Below are 12,053 nucleotides of genomic sequence, written 5' to 3'. Positions count from 1 at the left end.
CTGGGGATCTTCGTACACACACAGAGCTCCACTTGTGCAGGTAGGTATTTGCGGTAAGCACAGAACAGGTTTCTTTTACAGGTCACGTTACTCACAGCACTGGGGATCTTCGTACACACACAGAGCTTCACTTGTACAGGTAGGTATTTGCTTTAAGCACAGAACAGGTTTACTTCACAGGTCACGTTACTCACAGCACTGGGGATCTTCGTACACACACAGAGCTTCACTTGTACAGGTAGGTATTTGCTTTAAGCACAGAACAGGTTTACTTCACAGGTCACGTTCCTCACAGTACTGGGGATCTTCGTACACACACAGAGCTTCACTTGTACAGGTAGGTATTTGCTATAAGCACAGAACAGGTTTACTTCACAGGTCACGTTACTCACAGCACTGGGGATCTTCGTACACACACAGAGCTTCACTTGTACAGGTAGGTATTTGCTATAAGCACAGAACAGATTTACTTCACAGGTCACGTTACTCACAGCACTGGGGATCTTCGTACACACACAGAGCTTCACTTGTACAGGTAGGTATTTGCTATAAGCACAGAACAGGTTTACTTTACAGGTCACGTTACTCACAGCACTGGGGATCTTCGTACACACACAGAGCTTCACTTGTACAGGTAGGTATTTGCTATAAGCACAGAACAGGTTTACTTTACAGGTCACGTTACTCACAGCACTGGGGATCTTCGTACACACACAGAGCTTCCCTTACGAACAGTGGGCTTTCGCTACAGTGCTGGTATACCGTATTCCTTCGCCCATCCACTCAGACGGTCCGGGCGTCGTAGGGACTAGTGGGGCTGATGACACGGAGCCGAACGCTTCCCGAACTCCCCCTCCTTCTTCACCAACCGGGGTCATGAGTTGGGGCGAACTTTCGTCGGGGCTCCGCTCACCACGTGCTTCTGGTGGAAAGGTCAATACATACACTGTTACAACCCACAGTCCGCACAGTACACTCTTGGTAATACTCACTGGGCTTCACCACTGTCTGCTCTAGGGATAAACGAAGCTCTCGTGGACACACCCCGGGCACAGGGCTAAATATTCTCGCTCTCCTTAGGACCCAGGCCACAACGGATGTCGTCGTCTCGCGACTCGTCTGAGGCTAGGCAGTTTGAACGCTACAAGCACAGCATACACACAGCAAGTAAAGCGTAAACACCATCAATCAGTGAAACTCACCCACAGCACTCTTATAAACTTCACGTGGTTTTTAAATCGCCCTTGCCACCTGGCTACGACGACCTCGAGAGGATAGTTGGGCAATAACTGGACCGCCAATGGGAGTAAGATGTGTGTATTCACAGGCCCGGCGTGTTGATTTCTTTCCCCTGGCTCACCTGTGTTTCTGTTTCCCCACAGGGCCACTGCTCTACTAGCAAACGGTGCTTCCCATCAGGTCCTTCGTCCGTACTTCCGGTCAACCCGCGGCTCACCCACGCTGTCCTCTCCAGTGGGGCCAGGGACCTCAAAAACACAAAGGAACACACCAAAACAACTCTTCGTACAAGTATGGCTCAGATAAGTACCACATCTGTTACTCACGCTTAGTTGCCCACAACTGTTATTCGCTACACTATTGATGGCTCTGTGTTCACTCCTTCTCTGATGAAACTCCTCAATATTCCTTCGTCAACTGACTGTCCCTTTTCTTCTCTCTTCCCCAATAGCACGATCCAACCAGCCTGGTCTCTCTGCAAAGCAGCAACACAGCGTAGACAAGTCCACCACAAGCACCCGGTGTAGTGTCCCTTTAATTATTCTCACAGCCCCGTCCTTTTTGCCCTTTTCTGGCGGCCGCACTCTTTCCTTGCACTATAAGTGATTAACGGATCAACGGCGCCCTTCGGCTCCTCCAGGGACGGAGCGTGTGTTTACATTTTGCCCAAGGCAGAAAGGGACTCACACCCAAAAAACAACTCCTCCTTTGTGCTTCTTGGACCTTTTTATGTGCCTGTCTTCACTCCCTCCTCCAATCGTGGACGGCCAGCCTAATTCACCCCACCTGTGGCTCATTTTCTCCTGCTCTGCGTTGCTAGGGAGATCAGGAAGTAAAGTGGTGTAGTTTAAAATCGGGCCCGGGCGGAAACCATCTTCGCAGAACCTTTCTCCGTCACTTTTGGTTCCCGCCCTCCCATAGTCACCTGGTGACACTAGCACCAGCATCCCATGCTGGTCATACCAGCATAAGTTGTGTTTTGGTGCTGGTATGCTGTGACCACCAGCTAAACCAGCATAGACCAGCATAATTCCAATGCTGGTCCATGCTAGTTTGATGCTGTTTTTTTCAGCAGGTATATCTTCATTTATGTCTGGACATTGAGGAAGAGAAGCGTTTATCTTTACATTACCTAAGAAGAAGAACAATGGAAGACGCAATGGAGGAGGATATATTCCTGAAGAAACTGTAAGTCATTTGTCTTCATTTATATTTGCTATCATGTAATATGTTATGGCTTGTGCAGTTCAGCCTACATAAGCAACCTCAGCAGACTGCACGCTTCGGATTGAAAAACTTTCGCATTGTTTACAAACGAGGACGCGTGATCACGTAATGGCGGATTTCATTGTTACATGCTGTACAGTGTAAGACACAGTTATTTACCTTCGTATCCTTCATGGCAACTTTGAGTAATGCTGCACTGCGGGATCTGCTGTAATATGACATTGTTTACATGCAATGCATTCCATACATTGCGCTTTACACGCGACACCGTTTTATTATGAGCGCCGCGTTGTTTCCACGGAGACGCGAGCTCGCGCACATGGACGCCATATGCGATGTGTTTTTAAAGTTCATACTCGCTTACAGAAACGCGTTTAAAACAGAAGCTAGACGATAAGGGGATGGGCATCTGAAAACAGTCATCTGAAAACAGCTTTTTATATAACTAATCATTGCAGATGTTTATCTGAGATACTAATTTAGTTTATGTATGTAAGGGTATTTCTGTGGACAATTTATGCTAACAGCTGTTCATAACTCTCTTACAGGTCTGCATCCCTCTCATCAATACAAAACTATGAAGTGGAAAAACATATTCACACTTTTTGGACATAAAGTTATATGGTAACATAAGCCACATGAAGTTTACAGCTCTGTTGTTTATCAGTTTCTTATACAAGTTAAGTTTTTGAATAGGGTTTGTTTCCAAATAAACTGAAAATGTCCTACTGACCTTCATTTCTATTTTGATTATATTGTTAACTTCTTAATAAACCTCAAACAAACATGTATTTATTTGTCCTCACATTCTTTACTGTAGTTCCCTCTCACATTACTGCCTCATTATGCAGTTCATTATGCAGCTCATTGTTTGCTAGCTGTCAATCAATCCTTCTCGCATACAGCCCCTCTAAACAAAAAGTGTCTTTCAATTTCTAAATCAATATACTGGTTTATGTGAATGAGTAGGCAGGATGATTTTCACATCATTTTAAAGAAAAAACTCTAGACTACTAGATTCTGTTTAGGAAAGTCTTGTTAAAACATGTTTAGTATGGGTTTTGTGGACTATATCAGTGACTTAAAATTTTTGCTTTTTTAAAAACCATGCATAAACCTTTTTCTCTCACAAACACAAACATGTACATACATGTAGCTCATATAATATTTTAGCCCAGTTTGTGCTGAACACAGTGGTATGAGACACTTGCCATTATTATGTTTTAAAGCAACTGAAAAAAGACCAAATGTAAGAGCATGTCAGAACCTCTGACAGTGTCCCAAAATGGACGGACCCCAGAGGGTTAAACATGGAGACATATCCAGAGTTGACAGGACAAAGCACCCAAACTGTTCCTTGCTTTTAAAGAGGGGGAACGGTTAAAGATACAGCATGGTGTTATGTACCGAATCACGATTTCGCCTGGCAAAGTCCGCCGTTCTCAGTTGGTCTTACCTGAAAGGTACCAGAAGATGGTGATAAAATTACTCCACGATGACGCAGGACGTTTGTGCCTTGACAAGACCTATGGCTTAGTTAAAGATCGTTTCTACTGGCCACAGATGAAGTCTGATGTTGAAGAGTACTGCAAGTTGTGTGCGAGGTGCATCTAGAGGTAAACTTTGCCCAAGAAAGTCACCCACTGACTCATTTGACAAGTAATGGACCTCATGTTTATGGACCTTTTGTCCATTGAACCCGAGTCAAGCAATACCGAAAAATGTCTCCGTCATTACCGATCACGCTACACGCTACGCCCAGGCTTTTCCAACAAGAGATCAGAAGGCCTTCACTGTGGTGAAGGTGCTTCTGGAGAAATACTTTGTCCACTATGGATTGCCGAGGAGAATGCACAGTGATCAGGGTAGAGACTTTGAGAGCCGCCTTGTCAAAGAGGTACTGGGTGCACTTGGGGTCAAGAAGTCCAGAACAACGCCCCATCATCTTCAGGGGTATCCCCAACCCGAGAGGTTTGACACACTGGACATAAAGAGAAAGAAAAAGTGGAGTCACACATTTGACACCTTTTCCATGTGTATAATTGTACGTCCAACGAAGCCACTGGGTTCCCTTTCAATACGGTTCACTCGCATTGCGTCAGTTGCTGACGCTATGGCGGAAACTCCTGTTTACTCCGCGATTGAAGCCTATTGGTAAACGTCTGTAAAAAATCCAGACCAATGATGTAGGATGCACACGTCCTTATATAAGCGCGGGGTCAAGCGTCAAGAGCTCATAAATTTTATCCTTCAGCGCGAACCTTTCGCTGCTCCGATGAAGAAGAAAGCCTTACTCGCCATCGACACAAGCCCAGCAGCGGAACCCAGGCCTAGCATCTTCCCCTGCCGCTTTCTGGCTGAGAACCGAAGATAGCCTTCACTTGCCGTGGTACGAGCCCTGTGCAGCAGACATATGCCTGACGAGGTCTCCCCTGCGACCGCCCGGTAAGATCAATATTTTTAATATAAGCTATAAGCTAAAAGAGCAGGCACTGTTGTAATTGCGTCCAGCACAGTGGCTCGAGTGAGCCTCTCTGCTATGAAATTCCCCCGAGCACGTCACCGATCTGGCACCTCCCATGCCGAGACCGCTCTCATATGCACGGTTATCCTATCTATGTTTCGTGCTCCCCCTGCTGTTCCTCTCTCGCGGAGATGAACAAACGGCGAGCCGTGAGACTAAGATGGATGCATAGACTAGCGCACACGGGCTACCCCCCCATGCTCTGTCACAACGCAACCGTTCATGCTTACACTCACAGAGTCCCTCGCTCCTCACACAGTCAGCCGCAAGGTCTCTGGCACCCTCATATGAATTCCCTGAGTGCATCGCCGGGTGAAGACCGTTCATACGATGCATGGCTGTTCTATCCGTGTTACATGCCCCCCTCTGCTGTTCCTCTCTTGCTGAGATGAACAAGGGGTGGAGCCGTAGAACTAAGATAGATGCATAGGACAAGCAAACACGGGCGGGTCTGACCCCTGTTTTTCTGTCATAACACAGCCACTCGTGTTCTACGCTCGCGGAGTCCCTCGCTCCTTCCCCCGCAGTAGCGAGGTCTCTAGCGGCTTCTTAGAGTCAGCGCGCGGTCTTACAGCTCTTTGCCTCTAAGTGCAGCTGTCTAGTGTTCAAGGATTACAGAGCTTCATGCCCCTCCCCTTCTGGAGCGGCGCAATCTCATTCGTCTGCTCGATAGGGCAAACACGCCGCTATTGGAGCACCAAAAACACTTATTATAAGAGCCTAACAACCGGCCTGAGTCTGTCTCACTTCGGTAGAGCTCACTGTGTTTGTCTGCCCTGTCATTCTCTCTGGCTTAGACAGAATCAGAGGCAGAACGAATTTGTTTGATAATAGGCTGAGGCCCAAACACCTCCCCTTTTTCAGTCCGTCCTATATCAGTGCGCTGAATATTGGTACATTCTTAAATGTGACCAGTCACGGAAAGTAGGGACACAAGTCGGATCTGGGACATTTTGAGTTATTCACATATTCTGAAAGTGCAGTTTCTAAGCTTTCCAACGATGTGTAACACATGGAAATCTGATAAGATTTGGGGAAGTTGTGGCCATTTGAAGGTAGGCACTCCAAAATTCGTAATGCTGAGAAAACGGCTTTTAAAGTTTGTGCCTTTTCACCCCTCCCTCATTTACATCTCATTGAGATAACCCGTACCCTCTGTAAAGCTCCCCCATGTGCTTTACAGTTTATAAAAAAATGTCTCTTAGCATCTTTAAGGCAACTCTTATGTACATTGAATAAAAAAAATAAACTCTTATAACATAGATTATTTTTTCTAATGAAAGAGTGCCTAATCCTATAACTGTAATTATAAAATAAGGAAACAACACACAGATAGCTATTAATGTTTATTTATTAAATATTTCACACAACCTTCCATAACATTTCTCTGTCTTCATCACCTTTAAATGTTACAACCGATATAGCCTCTGATATCTTACGGTCCAACTCATCTGACGCCAGCCCGATACATTTTTCCTCGTCTTCGTCTTCGCTCAGTTGTAGATTAGGGATATTATTCAGTCGTATCATGTCGCTTTCATCGTCGCTCAGATCGTCTTCAGAATCAGTGAGCCCTTGTTCATAATCATCCGTCTTGTACTTTTAATGAATTCCTTTACACTTTTGTATTGGTGTGTTGTATTATTTGTACTGTGTGCTGTTTATATTTCACACAGAAACGAATTTGTAGACTTAGATTACATCCCAACATTTACTAAGCCTTTTCCAGTTACTGAACAGCTTTGTTGAGTCTCCTTATAAACCTCTTAATGTAAATGCATTTTTTGGTATTGCATCTATTTAATACGCGATAAAAGACGCGAACGCGATCTCTTCCATTGCTGACGTTTGCAATCCACAACACAGCGAGATTCATGAAGCGTCCGGCTTGCCTGCACTTTTTTCACTCCTTCTCTCACTGCAGCCGGCTACACTCGCCTATTTCAGGCGAGGCAAGCTGCATCTCAAACAAGCCTTTTTTGTGTATGTGTTTGTCTTCATGTTGTGATGCAAGAACTGACGTCAAAGTACCGCGAGAGTGAGTCGAATTAAACTACTCCATAAGATTTCTTAAAGAGCTCTCGCGGTACTTTGATGTCATCTGACTGCGGCGCCTCATAAAGTCAGTGACACGGAACTACAGCCACGTGACTTCACGCTCGAGCCGAAAGAGAAGACAATGCTGAATAAAGTTGTAATTCTTGCTATTTTTGGACCAAACTGTATTCTCGATGCTTCAACACGTTCTTACTGACCCACTGATGTCACATGGACTACTTTGATAATGTTTTTATTACCTTTCTGGACATGGAAACCGTACATAGATTTTCAATGAAGGAGACATAAAGCTCTCGGACTAAATCTAACGTTAAAACATCTTAAACTGTGTTCCGAAGATGAACGGAGGTCTTTTGAGTTTAGAACGACATAAGTCATTAATTACATTATTTTCATTTTTGGGCGAAATATCCTTGTTCAGTAGTCACGCTGTTCCCTTTGGGGGCGGGGGCGAAAACCAAGCTGCTTATACAGTATGTAAATACACACAGACAATGACGCCCCCCTGCTGCACGCTAGAATCTCCGGAAAAACAAGCCTATTTCAACCGCAAAATGTACGCTTTTAAATGTACAAAAACTGCTATCTCAAATATGGAGAGGCTTCTTCGTGATCTCACTAACAGATTCTGCAATAAAACGAAAATCACAAATTTTTATAAATAAACACTTTGTTGCCCATTATCTGGAAACTTGCGCTGCCGACTTGTGTCCCTACTTTCCGGTCACATATACCCCGGTTTTTCTGCCCTTTTAATAAAGGGCAAAACCGCGAGCCTCACGGCAGACTTCCTTGCTGTGTATGAGTTCATGACGTTCGTGTATGAGGTTTATGACGTTTTTCGGCTATATGGCGGGTATTAAAGGTGCTGCTCTAGAATGGTTTAAATCTTATTTGTCAAATAGGAAGTTTACTGTTAACATTGGGGAATATTCGTCAGAGGCGGCCGCTCTAACATGTGGTGTTCCTCAGGGATCTATTTTAGCTCCTATCCTCTTTACATTATATATGCTCCCATTAGGATCCATTTTTAGGAAACATGGGTTGTCATTTCATTGCTATGCAGATGACACCCAAGTTTATTTACCCCTTAAACGTAATACTGATGGCTTGGAAACACTTAGGGTTTGCTTATCTGAAGTGAAAGACTGGTTATCATTAAACTTCCTAAATTTTAATGAAAATAAAACTGAAACAATAGTTTTTGGTGCTATAAACTCCCCTAATCAAATAACATTAGGTAATTTAACTATACCTGCAAAGCCTTGGGTCAAGAACCTGGGCTTTGTTTTTGATGATGGCTTAAAATTTAATAAGCAAATAAACACAGTGGTTAAATCATGTTTCTTCCAGTTACGTCTTTTAGCTAAAGTTAAACCTGTTTTATCTTTTAATAATTTTGAAAGATTAATTCACGCATTTTTAACATCGAGACTTGATTATTGTAACTCACTGTATTTTGGGATAAGTCAAACAGCATTCTCCCGATTACAGACTGTACAAAATGCGGCGGCAAGACTTCTGACAGGAACAAAAAAACGAGACCATATTACTCCTGTACTACGCTCTCTGCACTGGTTACCTGTACGGTACCGGGTTGATTTTAAAATTCTCCTCTTAGTATTTAAATCTCTTAATGGTATGGCCCCTCCTTATCTCTCCGATTTGTTGACTGAACACTATCCAGTCATGTCTCTTCGGTCAGCCAATCAGAGACTGCTACGTATTCCGAAAACAAAACTGAAAAATAAGGGAGATCGTGCTTTCTCGATAGCTGCCCCCAGACTGTGGAATGCGTTGCCTGTTAGTATCCGCTTTTCTCCTTCCATATCGGTTTTTAAGGTTAGGTTGAAAACTCACCTTTTTGGATTAGCATATGGTTCAGGATGAAATATGTTGTATATTTATCTTGTGTTTGTATGGTGTTTTACAGTTGTGATTCTTTTTTATCTATTATGTATAATTTTTAGAGCTTTTATTGATGTGAAGCACACTGGTCAACTAGTGTTGTATGTAGTAGTGCTATACAAATAAAGTGACATTGACATTGACATTGACATGGCTGGTTTATATCAGTGAATCCGATGATGCTCACACCTCCGTTCCGCTCCAATACTCTGAGAAATTAAGGGTAACATCAACCTCAAGCGAGCTTGCTACCCGCCAGTAACGAGTATCGTTAATGACGCTCGGAAGCGAGCCTAACACCAGAGCGCGTTCACAGTCAGACGCGCGGCATCTCGTTTAAGGCGGGCACACGTACCTCCCTAATGAGCCCAAGAAAGCTGAATATTGTGCCATTCTGTTCATAAGACCACTTCAGTTTGACTAAGCAAAGGTCCCACCCCGAGCTGACAGCCGGGAAGCTTATGCTTTAAGTTACACACGGCTGCATGAAGTGCTATCGTTACGAGCTTGCCCAGCATCTGCTGTGGAATTAGACACGCCTTGCGACGGCAATCAGCCTTCAGCGCGTGAAACGCTGAGAGGGAGACGAGGAGAGGAGTCGCAAGCCCGAAGCTCCGTAGAGCTTATCAGCTAAATCCTATTTTTTCACTATCTTATTCCTATCTATATAATATAACTTATTAGTTTATCTTAGGAATACTTTACCTTGACGATTACTGAATTGTATTACTAAGCGAAACGATTTTATCACTAGTAACACCCAGTGCTAGCATCAGCAGTCGGTGCCGGCTGAAGCTAGCATTTCTTACCGTCTGTTTACTAAACCTACCTTCGTTGGCGATCTAATGGCAGATTCATACGATGTATGCTTTTCTGACCTGTCCTCACCAGATCGGGAAGCTGTGAAGGAGGTGCTGCCTTGCCTCTGCAGAGTCAGCGTGCCTCACATCACCCTGACCACAGACGCTCGTAGTCGACCGAGGCGTGCTGCGAGCCAGCACCCGTCTCGATGCAGCTTCACGGACCGCGTTCGGGCGAACGGAGACGCCATCGCTCAGCATGAAAACGGTAAGACTCCGCTTGTCATTGTAACCTGCACTACTTGCCACATGTACAGTTTAGCTTCTTCCGTCAGCATAGAGGGGTTTACATGTGCTAAGTGTATTGAAGTAGTAAGGCTGACGGAGAAGGTTGCAGAACTAGAAGCTCGCATCCGAACGCTAGTTGAGGACAGTAAGACCGCTAATGTTTATGTTACAAACACTGTTTCGGGTGCGCCTAGTGTTAAGCGTAATACACATGGCTCGGTTCCGACTTCAGAGTCAAGGCGGCTGACTAACTGGGTGACTGTCAGGCGGCATAGTTGCATTCGGCACCCAAATCACGCTCCTGTTTTAATATCAAACAGATATTCTCCACTCAGCAACACACCGGCTGAGACATCTGTTAAAGGTGCCCTGGTTATTGGAGATTCTATACTCAGGAACGTTGACATTGAGGCACCCGCCACCATAGTCGATTGTATACCGGGAGCCAGAGCGTCTGACATTAGATCAAAAGTGCTGGCTAATGCTAAACGTAAGTTTTCTAAGATTGTTATTCACGCCGGCACGAATGACACCAGACTCCGCCAGTCGGAGATCACCAAAGATACTATTAAAGAGGTGTGTGAAATTGCAAAAACAATGTCAGACAATGTAATTTGCTCTGGTCCCCTCCCCGCCTACCGGGGGGATGAAACTTACAGTAGATTAGTGTCTCTTTATGGCTGGATGTCAAAGTGATGCCCTCAGCATAACGTAGGGTTTATAGACAATTGGAAGCATTTCCGGGGAAGACCTGACCTGCTAAAGAGAGATGGCCTCCATCTGTCTCCGGAAGGAAGTGCTATACTCTCTAGAAATCTGACCAATAGTCTTACTTTTGATATTGTCTGACTATCCAGGGCCCAGGTCAGGAAACAGACAGATCGGCTTACCCATCAGTCTGTTAGCTGCCTTGACATGTCAAGATCACATATATCCCACCACATAGAGCCTTTTTTACCAGAGTACCAACACATCTCGACTGTGTCTGTTCCTAGAAAAAATAAATACAGAGCACCGTTTACCTCGTCTCGTACAAATCTTATTAACATAAAATTAGAACACAATACATTAAAAGATGAAACTCAAATGTTAAAATTCGGCCTTCTTAACATTAGATTGCTTACCAATAAAGAACCTATTATCAATGAAATAATTACTGACCAAAAATTAGATGCACTCTGTTTAACAGAGACCTGGCTTAAAGCAGACGATTACATCAGTTTAAACGAATCCACCCCAGAAGACTATTATTATAAACACGTTCCTCGTCTAAAAGGGAGAGGGGGTGGTGTAGCTACAATATACCAAAAAGTAAACCATAGATCAGAAATAAAATTTAATTCGTTTGAAATAGGGCTGGGATAAACGATTATTTTTTAAACGATTAATCTAGCGATTCTTTTTTCGATGCATCGATTAATCTAACGATTCATTTTATCAGTCCGATTCGACTTCGATTCGATTCGATTCTCGATTATCTCCCCATTAATTAACTAATAGCAATTTATACATGTTGATTTACATATCTGAATGTAAACATTTCAATATATGTTGATTGCTCTTGAAATTTCAAAATAAAAAAAGACTATACAAGTGCAAAATAATGCATTCTTAGTCAGAGGTAGCATTTCATAAAGCGTTTTGCAGCTCATTCTGTGCTGTTTAGTAACAGTATAAAAATCTCAAGTTCAAATGACTTTATTTTGCATGCATTTATGAGCAAAACCTCTTCAATGTGCCTTTTGATGGTCACACAGTGTAATTTTTATAACTTGATTTGTTTAATCCACATTATTTCCGTGCTGTTCTAGTCCATGTAATGACAGATATAAACAAAATTAAACTTAAGCAGCACATACATTATTAAATCTTTTTCTCTTAAGTTTATTAAGATAGATGAGGACTCATTTACTGCTGTACAGAGAGTGAATGAAAACGCAGTCTTCTGGTAACAGTGTGTTTTTACATATTTCATTGATTTTTGTTAAATTGCTCAAATGACTGTTTAA

General features: G+C 43.5%; 1 pseudogene; it reads left to right on the top strand.

Annotated features, from left to right (window-relative positions):
- Window positions 1-10,025: 10,025 nt before the first annotated feature.
- LOC141280857 (uncharacterized) lies at window positions 10,026-11,258 on the top strand (annotated as a pseudogene).
- Window positions 11,259-12,053: the final 795 nt, after the last annotated feature.

The sequence above is a fragment of the Paramisgurnus dabryanus genome, chromosome 16 (assembly GCF_030506205.2).
Source record: "Paramisgurnus dabryanus chromosome 16, PD_genome_1.1, whole genome shotgun sequence".
Taxonomy (NCBI): Eukaryota; Metazoa; Chordata; class Actinopteri; order Cypriniformes; family Cobitidae; genus Paramisgurnus; species Paramisgurnus dabryanus.
The sequence above is the reverse complement of the archived record's forward strand: the minus strand, read 5'-3'. Positions and strand labels throughout refer to the sequence as shown.